Genomic DNA, 13,001 nt, shown 5'->3' on the forward strand with positions numbered 1-13,001 from the left:
TGTCATTAGCAGCTTGTAAGGTATGTATTAGATGTTTTATAATTATAGTTTAGACTTGGCTTTCTAAATAAATCCTTGACAATAGTAAGTGAAAATATTAAAGCTGATTTTATTTTCACTAGACTTGTATAGCCCAGAGACCCACAGACCTACTGTATCAATATTCTTTCATTTAATGCTTGTCAGATTCTTCTTAAGTTCTATTTAAGTGGGTCACAACAGGGGAAATGAAAAGCTTATTTTGATGCCTAAAATAGTAATAAAAATTGAATGAAGTATCACTGGAAAGTGTCAGACATCTCCAGTTTAAATAAACATAATCAATCACGTCAGCATGACATTTCGTTCGCCACATAGGCAGCAATGCATTGTTCTTAATTACATCCAGATTTGAAACATGGGAAAATTAATGACCAAGGGATTAGAGTTGCTATTTAATGCTAAGAAAGTCTTATTAGGATAAAGGGTTTAAGATCATCTTGTTTTCGTATGGGTCATGATTTATTGTGGTATTGTGCCAGTGTCTCTTACACTAGCATTACAAACAGTATTCATGCTTTTTCAGTATAATGGTAAAGTAAAACATCTATTGTTTTGTGGTTTTTCAAGAGTTAAAAACTGGAACATATGAAAGCATGATAAATGTATGGATGTTTGATTCTAATTAGTGTAAAAGGAATATATTCTGTGTACAATTTTGCAGAAATTCTCACTTGCTCTGCAGAGTAACAATGTTATATTAAATAAAAAGTATTTTAAAGTAGCCTGTAGCGTAGAGGACATAATCATGTTTTAGGATTGTGCCACTTGTTAAGCACAAGAGGTAGGTAAATTGTTATTAAACCAACAATTTTCTGATAAATTAAGTCTGTTTTCTAGCCATGAAATATCCAAAAATAGACTTTGTAATCATTTGAAAAATACTTTCTTCCATCTGTGGATTGGTTTTGAAGTATTTGCTTTATTTAGAAGCTACTTTTTATTTGTAACAAGTGACCAGGTTTGGTAAGGATCCCTTATTTTTGTCTGCTTGTGGAAGACAAACTTTTTACGCTAAAGAGGAGCAAAATTATCACTAATGACAGATAACCATATTCTTCTCTAAGTCCCCCTTTTATGTCTCAAATATGAAAAGAAGAATAGCTACTCTCCAATATGTTTTGAAGAAAACCTCACATCTGCATTCCTGGTGAAACAAACAAAGCAAAGTTCAGGTATAGCTGAGTAAAAAATGTTTGGGAACTGTGGGAACTGACCAGAGGACTTGCAGGTAGTTATTCCCTATAATTATATTGGTCCTGCTGGTAACTCCACAGGGCTTATTAATGTTGCCATTGAAATCATCTGAAATTTCATTGATGAGAAGTCCTTGAAAACAGAGCCTCCATGGTAATGGCTCACAGCCTGATCAAGGGTCTCTTGGAGATGATGAAATTCCTGCAGAGAGCCTTGTGAAAGGCTGTGTGTGGAGGAGCAGCATGTGCTCTTCTACCAATCTTGATGCAAGCAAAAATAGCTGTCTTGGAATACAGTTTATATTCCTGTGCCTTTTTGAGTGACATCTTGCCCAGTTGGTTTTGGAGCTCAGTGCAAAATTCTGATGAAAACTTTGAGGGCCTAGAGCCTGCCCTCAGATATTTGCCCATGGGTCCCACTTAGTAGTCTTGAGAATTCTAGCCTTTCCTAACATGCATGTCAGACTTTTTTACTAGGATAGGCACATAAGCTCTGGCAGCAGCAGAAATTTGTAGAGAAAATACTGTATCCTTTAGCACCATAAACAGCTCTAAAACCTTTTTGAACCAATGGAGAAAGTCATAAATACAGCTTCACAGAAATTCAGCTGCCTCTTCAATCTGCAAGCAAAGACATGTTTCACTCAACTAACATAGATACGGTGCAAATAAGCTTTATACTCAGCACCAGATCCCATGATGTTAAGGTCTATGCCATAGGTGAAACAGGTTTCATGTGAGGAAGTAATCTTATGAATCTTGGCACTAACCAGAACTGCGGCAGTACGATTCTGGAAGCATTAACTGTAAGCGTAATTAGAAACATTGCATTGTATGTGTTTGCGTGAGGTGGTGTATGGCACAGTACGTAGGGAAAATAACAATTGAAAATACTGTGAGACTAGAGGCAGAACGCGGGAGCAGTGCTGGCAGCGAGGGCATGAGAAAAAAGCCACTAGAAGTCCTTATTCATGCTTAGTCTTTGACCTGTGTAATTAAAAAAATCCCAAACCAACTATTTTTAATATGTAATTAATAGAATGATTAGTGGTTTTCCTTTACTTGGAAGCATCTGTTTGAAACTTGTCAGAACAATGGTTATTGCCATTACATGTTTGTACAAATCTGAAAAAAGAAAGGGTCATGCTACTGCAATTTCCAAATTAGAAGACAGTCTTTGTTAGAGACACTGAACACAATCCTAGAAAAAAATGCATGTTGTATGTTTCAGTGATAGCCAGCAGAGTAAAGCTTAAGGAAGAAACTGCACCTCAGTTGACTATTGTCAAAACACACAATGATTTCAAGGTGGCCAAGATTCCAGTGTGTGTATTTCAGAAGTGTCCTGAACAACTCAGGCTCTTATCACAAAATTAATAGTGGCGTTTATATGTCTTATTGGTGGAGGAAGGCCACAGACACCATCGCTTTTATTTGTATTTATGTGATAAAAGTGCATATCGTATAGATGAGTAATTACTATGATTAATCAATTTATCTTTGAAATTGTTCTTTTTCTGTGCAAGGGAGGGAGTGCAGAATTCAAAATAGAAGTGGAATTAAATAGAAAAGGACATGATATGACTGCAGTCACAGAAAAAGCACACTGTAATTTATGAGCAAAGCATCTCTGTGCCAAGTTCTGGGCCATTTGTATTGATATTCATGAATAAAGTGAAATTGATATAGCAGTATAACAATCATGCAATATACACGTTCAGGCTCCTGCTTATTTTAGAACAGCCAATAAAAAATAATGGAGTAGTAAAAGAGTGTTTTTTCTTGGTTAAAGAATTTTAGAATAAGGATATTTGTAAAGTGGATTTGTCTGGGTTTCTCGTGTCAGGGATGTTAGAGAGGGTGGAGAGATTTTGTTTAGGAAGCATTTCTTCTCTACTGATAATTTAAAGAGCCTAATAACATGTATCTGCCACCAGCACACCCAGAAAATCAATAAAGAACATTGGTAAGACTGCGTCTATGGCTCTTGTTACACCATGCGCAGGTGTGCATGCAGAAATCTTTGTTCATGTTCAACAGCCTACTGCATATCCAGCCTGTGGCCCTCACTGCATTCTGCATCAGTATACAGTCAAACCCAGTGTTCGTTCCCAGTGCTCTGGACGGACTTGGTGTTCAGGGTTGTTGCATGCTGAAACCATGTGGTGTCTACCGGTACTGCAATCACTCAAGTGATTTTGCTTGTAAGGAAAACAAGATGTAGCCATAGAACATGATCTGAAATTCTCTTTCCCTAGTTGTTTTTCAGAAGCTATTTAATAGAATGCAAAGCAATAGGGCTTTTAAACCACTATAATATTTTAAAAAAGGTGACCTCTGACCAAGACTTTAACTGGGTTTAGAAAACTATAGAAGAAACCAGGTTTGAATTTGAATTGCTGTCATCTAATCAGTGTTTAGTATCACTGTGATAGCACAGAAAAAGAGAATTGAAAATAAAAATGATGCACTGAAACAAGGGAAACATAATTTGCAAGTATCATTGTGGATTTTTCTCTTCTTTCTGGATCCATTCACACTCAATAAAGCAAATGGCATATGAAAGGATCAGCAGTGATTCATACGGCATTGTACGTAGATGGTTTGAGTGTGCCAGATGATGTATTTGCTATTTATGTAGTCAAAAGACAGAGTTCTAGGAAGCTTCTAAAGTGGTTAAGAGACAAAGAATGGTTTGTCTTTTCACTAATGACACTCAGTGTCTTATATAGCAGCTTCATAGCTCAGGCAAATGGACTAATCTCATTCATTCCTTTCAGAGTCTTAACATTAGGTTGTCCGGAAAATATAAATTATTTTTATGTAGTAAGTCCCTGGAAAAAAGAAACTAGGTATTAAAGTAACTTTGTTAATGTTAGAAATAGGCAACAAATGAAAGTCTGGAGAAGCTGGCACTTCAGATGCCAACACCGAAGGACTGAACAAAAATCTCATCTACAAATGCTTTCAAACTTTATAAAAATCTGGATCCAAATATTATGAGTTGAACCAGTTTTCAACCAGCTCAGCTGCATACCTGCTTAAGTAACCAAGACCAGACTAGAAATTAATGGCTTTTTAAAAACCAAACCCAAAGCATTTTTTATATTGTTTTGTGAAGTATTTGGTTATGATGTATAGAAATTTTTAAATTTGAACTTTCAGTGGGTTTATATGAATTTAAAATTTTCTGGTTTTCAGTGTGTAAAGTGACAGTACAGGTGGTAATTTTTTCCTATTTTGTCTAATCTGCATCTTCATAACACTTGAAAACTAATTCACTGCTTTTAGAGGAAAATGTGACAGGCAGACAAATTGTAGGCTTATTTTTCAAAGACAAAGAAAATATGGAAAATTGCTCAGTAAGGAAAACGAATGAAAAAAGTTTTAATTTTTGGTATGTTCCATGGAACCTTTTGGGCATATTTAGTCAATAATTAATCTTTGTTAGTTGTTGCTCTTAAGCTCTAGAAATAAAGAAGCTTGTCCTTGTATCTCGGGAGAAAAATCTCCTCAAGTTTTTTTGTATGTCACTCTTGTCCTGCTGAGTGAAATAGCTTCTTTTTGTGCTTTCACATGCTTGTATCTTAGTCTTCTTAGAGGATTTTAAGAGAAGCATAATGTGTGATAGGAAGTTGGCTGGTAAAATATAAGAAGGGAATGGCCTAAATCTTAAAAACTTAGAAATTTCTCTGTCTCAAAATAGTCCATGCCAAAGCATCTATAATTACTTTTCAAGAAATGCTGTGCTCTAGACCTCTGCTGAAATTAAAAAAGTTATCTGAGGAACAGAAGTGCGATTATTGAAAAACACCCCAATCTCAAAATTGCTTAAGATTCAGGCTTAAATTAATAGTTTATTAAAACCAGATAAATTTACTAAATGATGGAGTATCCTCTTTTCTACATGAAAGATTTCATTCTGTAAAGGTTGAAAACATTACAACTTTTGTGAAAGACTTTACAAATCTTTTTGTAGTGCAACTGACATTTCCCCAGAAGTGGCAATTGTAGTAGGGGAAAAAAAGGAATGAGACTTTTACCATCTTAAACCTCCTTAGAAGTTCCTCCCAAGAATAGAAAACCACCATGGAATAGTCAACCTGGAATTGTTTTTCTCCTAAAACCCTTCAAGTTTCCTCGCTATTTTAGGGTGACCTGATTTTTTGTTTCTATGTGTGAAAGACGGAGTTTCACCCCTGAAATTGAAAACCCATAAGTGTGAAGTTCACACCTTTGGGTGCTCTTGCCCTTCATTAGGCCACTTGTTTGTTTGTCTGTGGGTCACAGGTGAGTTCCTTGAGAGTATGTGAAACCTTTCAGTGAGGTTTTTTCCTTTGAGAAATCAATTATCCTCAAAGTTTCTTGGGATTTTGCCCTGTTCTGTCCAACTGGGAAAACACAGAACATAATCTGACAACTAATTTCCACAGCAAATTATTTGTCTGCTGTTCTGCATTACATATTGGAAGGAGACTGCATGAGACTCTGCCCTTTAGGTAGATTGAACTTATCTTTAGTTTGTTGGGCTTTTTTCTTTTGCCGCAGTGTAATGACAGATCTTGCCAAAATGATGAAATGTTGGTTCCTAGCCAAAAATTTAAAGCGACGTGTGTATTTTCTGCTAGGAAAGTTGATATTAGCTCATTAGCATCTTTCACAGCTGAAATAACACAGTGAGCCAATGTGAATCAAACGTTCCCAGGGGGCTGATTTCCTCCCACTGATTGGAGAGTGATGAAAACAAAGAATAAGAGGTCAGCCTGCATCTAATTTCAAAAAGTGCCCTATTGATGGGGAAAACATCTGAGATCAAAAGACCGTCATCCAAGTGTAATCTATACTGACCTGGTTTGTGATAAACAGTGAAATCAACCATTATGACAATACTACCATTCATTATTATAACTGATAGCTTTCCCATATTGCCTTTTTTATATTCTATACAAAATCCATATTTGTATTGTTACACTTATATTGATATTTGAGTTGATGAGCATCCTACCTGGCAGTTGCTTTGCAGCTATGCACTGTAACCAGAGTCACAACTGTTGAGTTACCTGCCTGATAAACACAGAGCCTGTCTTCACATTACAGGTTGCTAAATAGATTTTTTCCTCCTAAAGCCCAGACCCTCTCTACTGTACTGCATGTTTGGTACAGTTCCTCTGAAATCAGAACAAAAATAAAATTAAAGACTAAAATTCAGCACAACAGATGCAAAAATGAGTGTTGAGATGAATACAGCATGAGCTCAGAAGTTAACTGTCATCACTCCCCAGTGCATTTTTGTCTCTTCCATGAGCTGTGCACCTGTGGCTTGCAGACAATGGATGTGATTGCACTATAGAAAAACTGGCAGCCAAGTTGAAGCTGCTGCTGCCTGTTGATGTGTCTTTATTCTCTCCTTTGAGTTCTTTGCAAGCTTTTCTTCTGGTTTTTATTTTCTTTTGATTTTTACATTACCTTTGTGTGGTCTTTTAATTATTTTATTAGTACCCTTTGCTGCTGCTTTTGAGATACTATAAATGTAGCAAAGAAAAAACATGGTTAAGTGAAGGCACTGTAGATAGTAGACAAAAGAAAACAGCTATTCAGCAGTCTTTGAAATACATAGGAATAGGACCAGTGGCATAGTGGCTTGAGACCACCAGGCAGTAGAAATGAATTAACAGCAAACTATCCCCTCCCCCCAGATCCTATCATCAAAATTAAGTGAACACCTGCACTAAATAAAATTGAGCTGAAGCACCATGAATATTAAATTCTGAGCTTGATTTACTGCTATGTTACTCCAGGTTTATGGTGGCATAAATTCCCTTTAAAGCAACAGAGTTACATGTTTATGAATTGGGAGTAATGTGGTTGTGAATCAAGTTGTTCAGTTTCTTTCCTGTGATGTCAGGTCTTGTTCTGCTTTGGAGTATTGATACAGGTGCCACTTGATGTCCTTTCTGATAGAATTTAGTGCCAGAGATGCATCGAGGACTGTATGGTTCGTGAAAAAATGCGTCTTTTGTGAAACAAAGCAATGGTAGATTTCACAAAATTACTTTGTTTCACAAGATTTTTCAGTGTTGTACTGGCTTGTCGGGTCTAGGAGAAGCACCATTTCTCTAGTGGCTTATTACCAAAGGACTTGCTCAATCCACTTGTCAACTATATGGTGTTTTCTGATATATTTCCTGTGGAAGCGCTGGCCTGGCCCTTGTTGGGCACTGTGTCCTTATGCAGCCGTTTGTTGCACATATGTGTACAGTTCTTTTTTGGCCATGCTACAGAATGGCAAAGGAACTTGCATAGAATGTGGAATAGAGTACAAAATTAAATAGAACATGGAGTATACTTGGAGAGCTATACATGTAGCTCACATGTTTTTATTACACTGTCTTCACAGATCCACCTGATGCAGGTGGGCTCAGTTTCAAGTCCCGGTGTGGACACCATGTTCCTTGCTAAATGCTGACTCATGGAAGCACTTAAGTGTAAACAGATGGTAGATAGTGTGACTTTGTAGGATAGAGCAAAATAATTGCCCTTTGCTTGGTAAAGGCTCTTACTCAGCTTGAACAGGCTCAGTATGCCTGAGAAGCCAGGATGCTCAGTGGGTGAGAAAAGCCCTTCTTGGACTCATCTAGTTTTGAGTTTCTAGAAAAGGTTTGGGCTAATTATTTTATAAGAGCTATTTTGTCCATTCTAATGATGAAATGCATAATTTTCCAAGTTGTCATATGCAGCCTAGCCACTTGATCTATGGTACACATCCTATTTTCCTGTATTTTCTCTGTGATAGAGCTAGTTGTTTTTAAGGAGACAAGTGGTAAAAAATTAGACTGTGTGAAAGATGCAAGCAGATACAGACAGAGGAATGCAGCTGTAAGTAAAAATGCTACAAGATAAATAAGCTGAGAACCTAACCTCAGTTCCCTGTCTGATAGGGCTCAGTCTCAGACCTTTTAAAAACTTCCATGGACTTTAGTAGACCATTGGATTAAGCCTTTAATCCTTTAGTTTAGACTTGAGTTGACCCAAATAGTTGTTTAGTTTTTCAGGAAATCTGTGTGATATTTGTTTTGTTTTCTTCTTTTTCCTTCCAGGTACTGGGTAAATAATTTCATCTTTTCAGAACTATCAAGGCTACCTTATCCTCTTATTGAACCATGTTGGTGGTTTCTGTAATTATTATGAGTTTCTTGCTATCCTGGGTAATTTCTAGCAAGATATTACTTTATTCTGGGAAATTATTTGCAATACACGGTCATCCTGAAAGAAACTCTCATTTCCTTTTACAGCTTATTTTTCTGCTACAGCTTGCTTTCCATTTTTTTTTCTAGAAGATGTTCCTATATTGAACACTTCTTAGATCATTGACCTGACTGCTCTGTTATTAATTCAAAAGTTCTCCTGTGAATCCTTGCTGTACTAGTATAGGAAAATTTTAGTAAACCATCCTGTCAGTAGCATTGAGCTTTCTATTGATATTTCAGGTGATAGCAGGCAGAATGCTGCAATAATTATTCTGCCATTTCTTAATATTCTACCATTCAGCATTCCTCTTTTTCACAGACATTATTGGCTGTATCTTAAACTCTTCTGTCAGTGCCTGTTGTTGCATGAGACAATGAATTTTTAGGGTAAAAGATAGCTTTCCCACAGATGTTATCGTTGGCCCTACATACCCAAATGTGTGTCCCGTGTTTCAAAGGCTTTGGAGTTTTTGCTTTGAAATACAAAAGACATCTTAGATACAGGAATGAGGGATAGCAGTTTTTAAGGTAGAAAATGCAGGATGAGATTGGCAAAAGTAAACTGAAAAATCAAACAAAATGGGAAGAGCATCAGCTGAACAGAAAGTGTCAGAAAGTACAAATCTCTTGACGACATTATGGTTTGACTTTTTGGAAAGAAATGAAGACTTTGCTTGAAACAGATTTTGTTTCAAATCTGGGCTTCAAAAAAATCTATCTGTGAAAATAAAATATTACTTGCATAATTATTTCATTGTGTGCGCACACAAATTTAAGGTATTCCAGAACTTTTAATCATTCATCAGACTTGCTCTTGAGCTCTTCAGACACTTTCTCTAATAGGAGTATCGAGTAGGTGTTCCAGATAGGATCACCCTTAACTATTCCTGCTATTGGTTTTTCGAGCTGTAAGTGAAGGCACAAGGACTACAAACATTGCATCCAGTCTTGCACAAAGCAGCAAGCGGAAGTGTGGCAGTCACTGACCATGCTGTTAAGCCAGAAGATTGTTTATTTTCTGAATACCAACATGTTACCAAAGTGATAAATGTGAGCAGCAAACAATATGAATACAGTCTGTCCTCTAATGAGCTAGTTTAATGGGTTAAACAAACAACTGAAAAATATAAGCAGTGATGTAGTCCCTGTCCACAAGCTCTTACCAGTCAGTTATCCAGGTATCTTGGGATCTGCAGAGACTGCACATTTTCAGAGAGAGCATTTCTGGGTGTCCACAGGTTCTTTGTTCTGGTTGCCTTCTATATTTTGTCTTTATTTGCAGCTAGTGACTCTTCTGTTTACGTCAACACTTGCTTCTTGTCCTTCAGCTATCCTTGCTTTAGTCCTCTTTAAGGAATCTTAAGTTAGGCAGTGGAAGCTGCTCAGCTCATTCTTGGGATTGTTTAGGGATCACTAATAGATTGCTTATGTTCACTGTTGTCTATTGTTGTTCTTGTCTGAATGTTAGGCCTCCATTTTCTAGTTTCTTTGGCCGTTACGGCTGCAGTAGGAAGGAGCAAAGAGAGGATGATCTCCATACCCAAGCTGGGAACTGTAGCAGGAAAATGTGTATGTGTGCCAAGATCATGCTTTAAATTTCCGTATTCATGCCAGCGCAGGATAATTCAGAGTTTGTATCCAGATATTTGTTTGTCTATGAGATTGGGATTTGGAAGTAGTATTGGGTTGTGTGATTTATAAGCTTAACAGCCAAGGAAGGGATACAGAGTGTAATGCTCACGTAATCAAACTTCTCTTCTTGCCAAAATCAGTATTTTCCTGAGTGCAGAATAGTAGGAGGTACTTACAGAGTTCCTTTATGCATTAACAGAAATGTAATTGGGGTCATCTGTGTATCAGCAGTCTTCTTTAGTGAATAATTATCTAAAAATGAATTTGAAATGGCCTAATTCCCTAACAAATGCTTAATTTTCACATAAGTGTTTTATGTGCACTGGTCTGCAGTGGAAGTTTATCCTTGTTCTGGTACTTCTCAGGCATCAATCTGACACAAAGATGGGCATTTGTGCTTGAAATGTTACCCAAAATGAGGGCACAATTGGGCTTAGAGCAGTGGCTGAAGGTTGTCAACAGGTGGGATTTTAATTGAAACACTGTAGTAGAGCAGGTTTTGTTGCTACAGTTGGTATGTTATCTTCCTTGGCCATAAATAAAGGGCCTCACTCCTTGGAGCTGTCAATCCTGAACATTTTCTAAGAACCATTTTACATATAAACATTTTTTCTCCTAAAGAAAGTAGTGAACATAATGGAAATGTCATCACTGTATAGCAAGTATTTAGCATTTTAATTTCGACAATGCTGATTTAATGAAAATTAGCTCATGCTGCTGGGAGCTTAAGAATCCCTCCTTCTTGACTGCAGGTGGGTTTCAACTTGTTAGTCTCAAAGCAGATACTAATACTGACTGTCAATTTCTAGTTAAAAGGAAATTGTTATCAGCCCCCTTGGTACTTTCTGACTGACAACTGAACTTCTTCCTCAAAGAGGTTAGATATATATAACCTCTTTGATATGTATGTATGTATATATATATAAGCAGATATATCTAACTAAGCAGTAAATACCCCAATGAAAGACCACAGTGGTTTACCAAAAATAATAAAGAGAGGGAAAGGCATAACCTACAACACACTGAAAACTGGTTTTCTTTAGTAATTTAGATATTATGAATTTCAACCAATTTTCTCAAGTTACATGCACCTTACAGATTAAAAATGCTTCACGCTGCTACTGCCAGTAAAGTTAATGGGACCTCCCCTTCACTTCCATTTTAGGAGGACTTTAGTGGTAGTGCACACACATGGCTTTTGCCTTGGAGACTGGTGCAAGACTTCCTTATGCCATTTAATTTCATGAGATGTGTTATGCCACCCACTGGGGGTTGAACAGAGGAGCTGGAATGCTCTTTGCCTGCTGTCTGCAGCACTCCTGAGATACAAGGATTCTCCCTCTTGGGCTGGCAATGCAGGCTGCATGGGAGAGAACCAGCCAGTGTAGGAGTAGCTGATGATGCTGCTGCGGTGAGGATGACCCCAAAAGCATTAAGAATACTCTGGGAGAGTTGCAGGCAGAGTGCTATTGGGGAGAATCTTACTTGTTGGTGCTCTCATGCTATCCAGCTGTTTTGGATGAATTAGTGTTGCTCTTAGGTCAAATTTAAGAATCCTGGCTTCTCAAGCTATAGGTGGGTAAAATAGGCTTCACCTAACTGAAGATGTACTGGGGGTAAATTACTTCTTTGTGGCTTCTTTCTCAAAATTAAAGATGAGATGGTAAATTCACTGTCAGTCTAACATTGGTAACAGTATACTATGATTGAGCTTGGTTGTGTGGCTTACAGTAGATTCTCAGAAGTATGCAGCTAGTCATAGTCACTGTAAAACAAATATGTGCGTATAAACAACTGTTATGCATGAACTTGAACCAGCAAATTAGATGTATAGGTTTTACATGATTTGTAAAAACCATTGGCAAGTCTATTTTATATGGTGTATATGCCTGAGTTTCCTATGGTGTATATCAAATACCAAAACTAAGTATCCATTAACCTTTTTTAGCAACTCTAGAAAGAGACACATCTCTTTTGATAGTAAGACAGTGTTTTTCAAGCAGTTTTTATATATTGCATATTTAATTAAATAGACTGACAGTTCGCATAAACCCACAGCAATTTGGAGGCAATGGCAAAGATTTCTGGATCTGAAGCAGGTTCTGCAGTTCAGCCACGGCAGTGAAGGCTTACAGCTGTGATTACCCTCTGCTCGAAAAATGAATAGCTAGTTCAGAGATTCTATGAACATCAGAAATGACATGATGTGACCTTAAGCCATTCCCAGTTCCCTTCTCATTGTTGCAGTTGATTAGAAGAAACAGGAAAGCCCCATTGCTAGTGTTTCCATCAAAGCACCAGAGGGGTTGAAATTTGTCCCCAGAATGCCAGACACAGTTAATTTTATAAACCCAAGTGATGTTTTCAGTGAATCTCACCCATTTAGGTGGTAACTCATAACCCACAATCACATTCAGGCTGGCAGTGCAAAGCAGACCAAATACCAGGTTACTTCTGACAGGGAAAGGGAAAAAATCTGAAGGAAACCTGTTAAATGTGTTCTTCAGTGACACTGCTGCATATTTTTGATATATTATTTAAATGTCTCCTTGACAATGAAATAAAGCAGTGATTTCTTGACACTTGAAAGGCTTTTAAAGGCATATTAAAAATTTTACCAGAATTTAATCTCATAGGTGATCAAGGATGTGCAGCAGTAAGAAAGTGTATTGGAAGGATCTAAAGGGACTGTTTAGTCCAAACAGAGACCTTGGGTTATTTGTAAAACCTGTGACATGAACTTGCACTTTTATGGATAAAATGTTTGAAGATAGTTGAAGTCTAGAAAAAATCTTCCCTCTAAATTGTCAGGTTATGATCTTCTAGTGATGGAGAGCTGTCAGTAGGATATGGGAGCACTGTGTATTCCAGGGAGTGATTAGACTTG

General features: G+C 37.2%; 1 long non-coding RNA gene across 1 annotated transcript in view; it reads left to right on the forward strand.

The window, feature by feature from the left end:
• The window catches only part of LOC134168723 (uncharacterized), a 369,372-nt gene that overhangs the window by 84,537 nt on the left and 271,834 nt on the right, over nt 1–13,001 (forward strand). The window lies entirely within an intron of this gene.

The sequence above is a fragment of the Pezoporus occidentalis genome, unplaced genomic scaffold, assembly GCF_034315485.1.
Source record: "Pezoporus occidentalis ecotype Australia unplaced genomic scaffold, CSIRO_AGI_Poc_V1 ctg11, whole genome shotgun sequence".
Taxonomy (NCBI): Eukaryota; Metazoa; Chordata; class Aves; order Psittaciformes; family Psittacidae; genus Pezoporus; species Pezoporus occidentalis.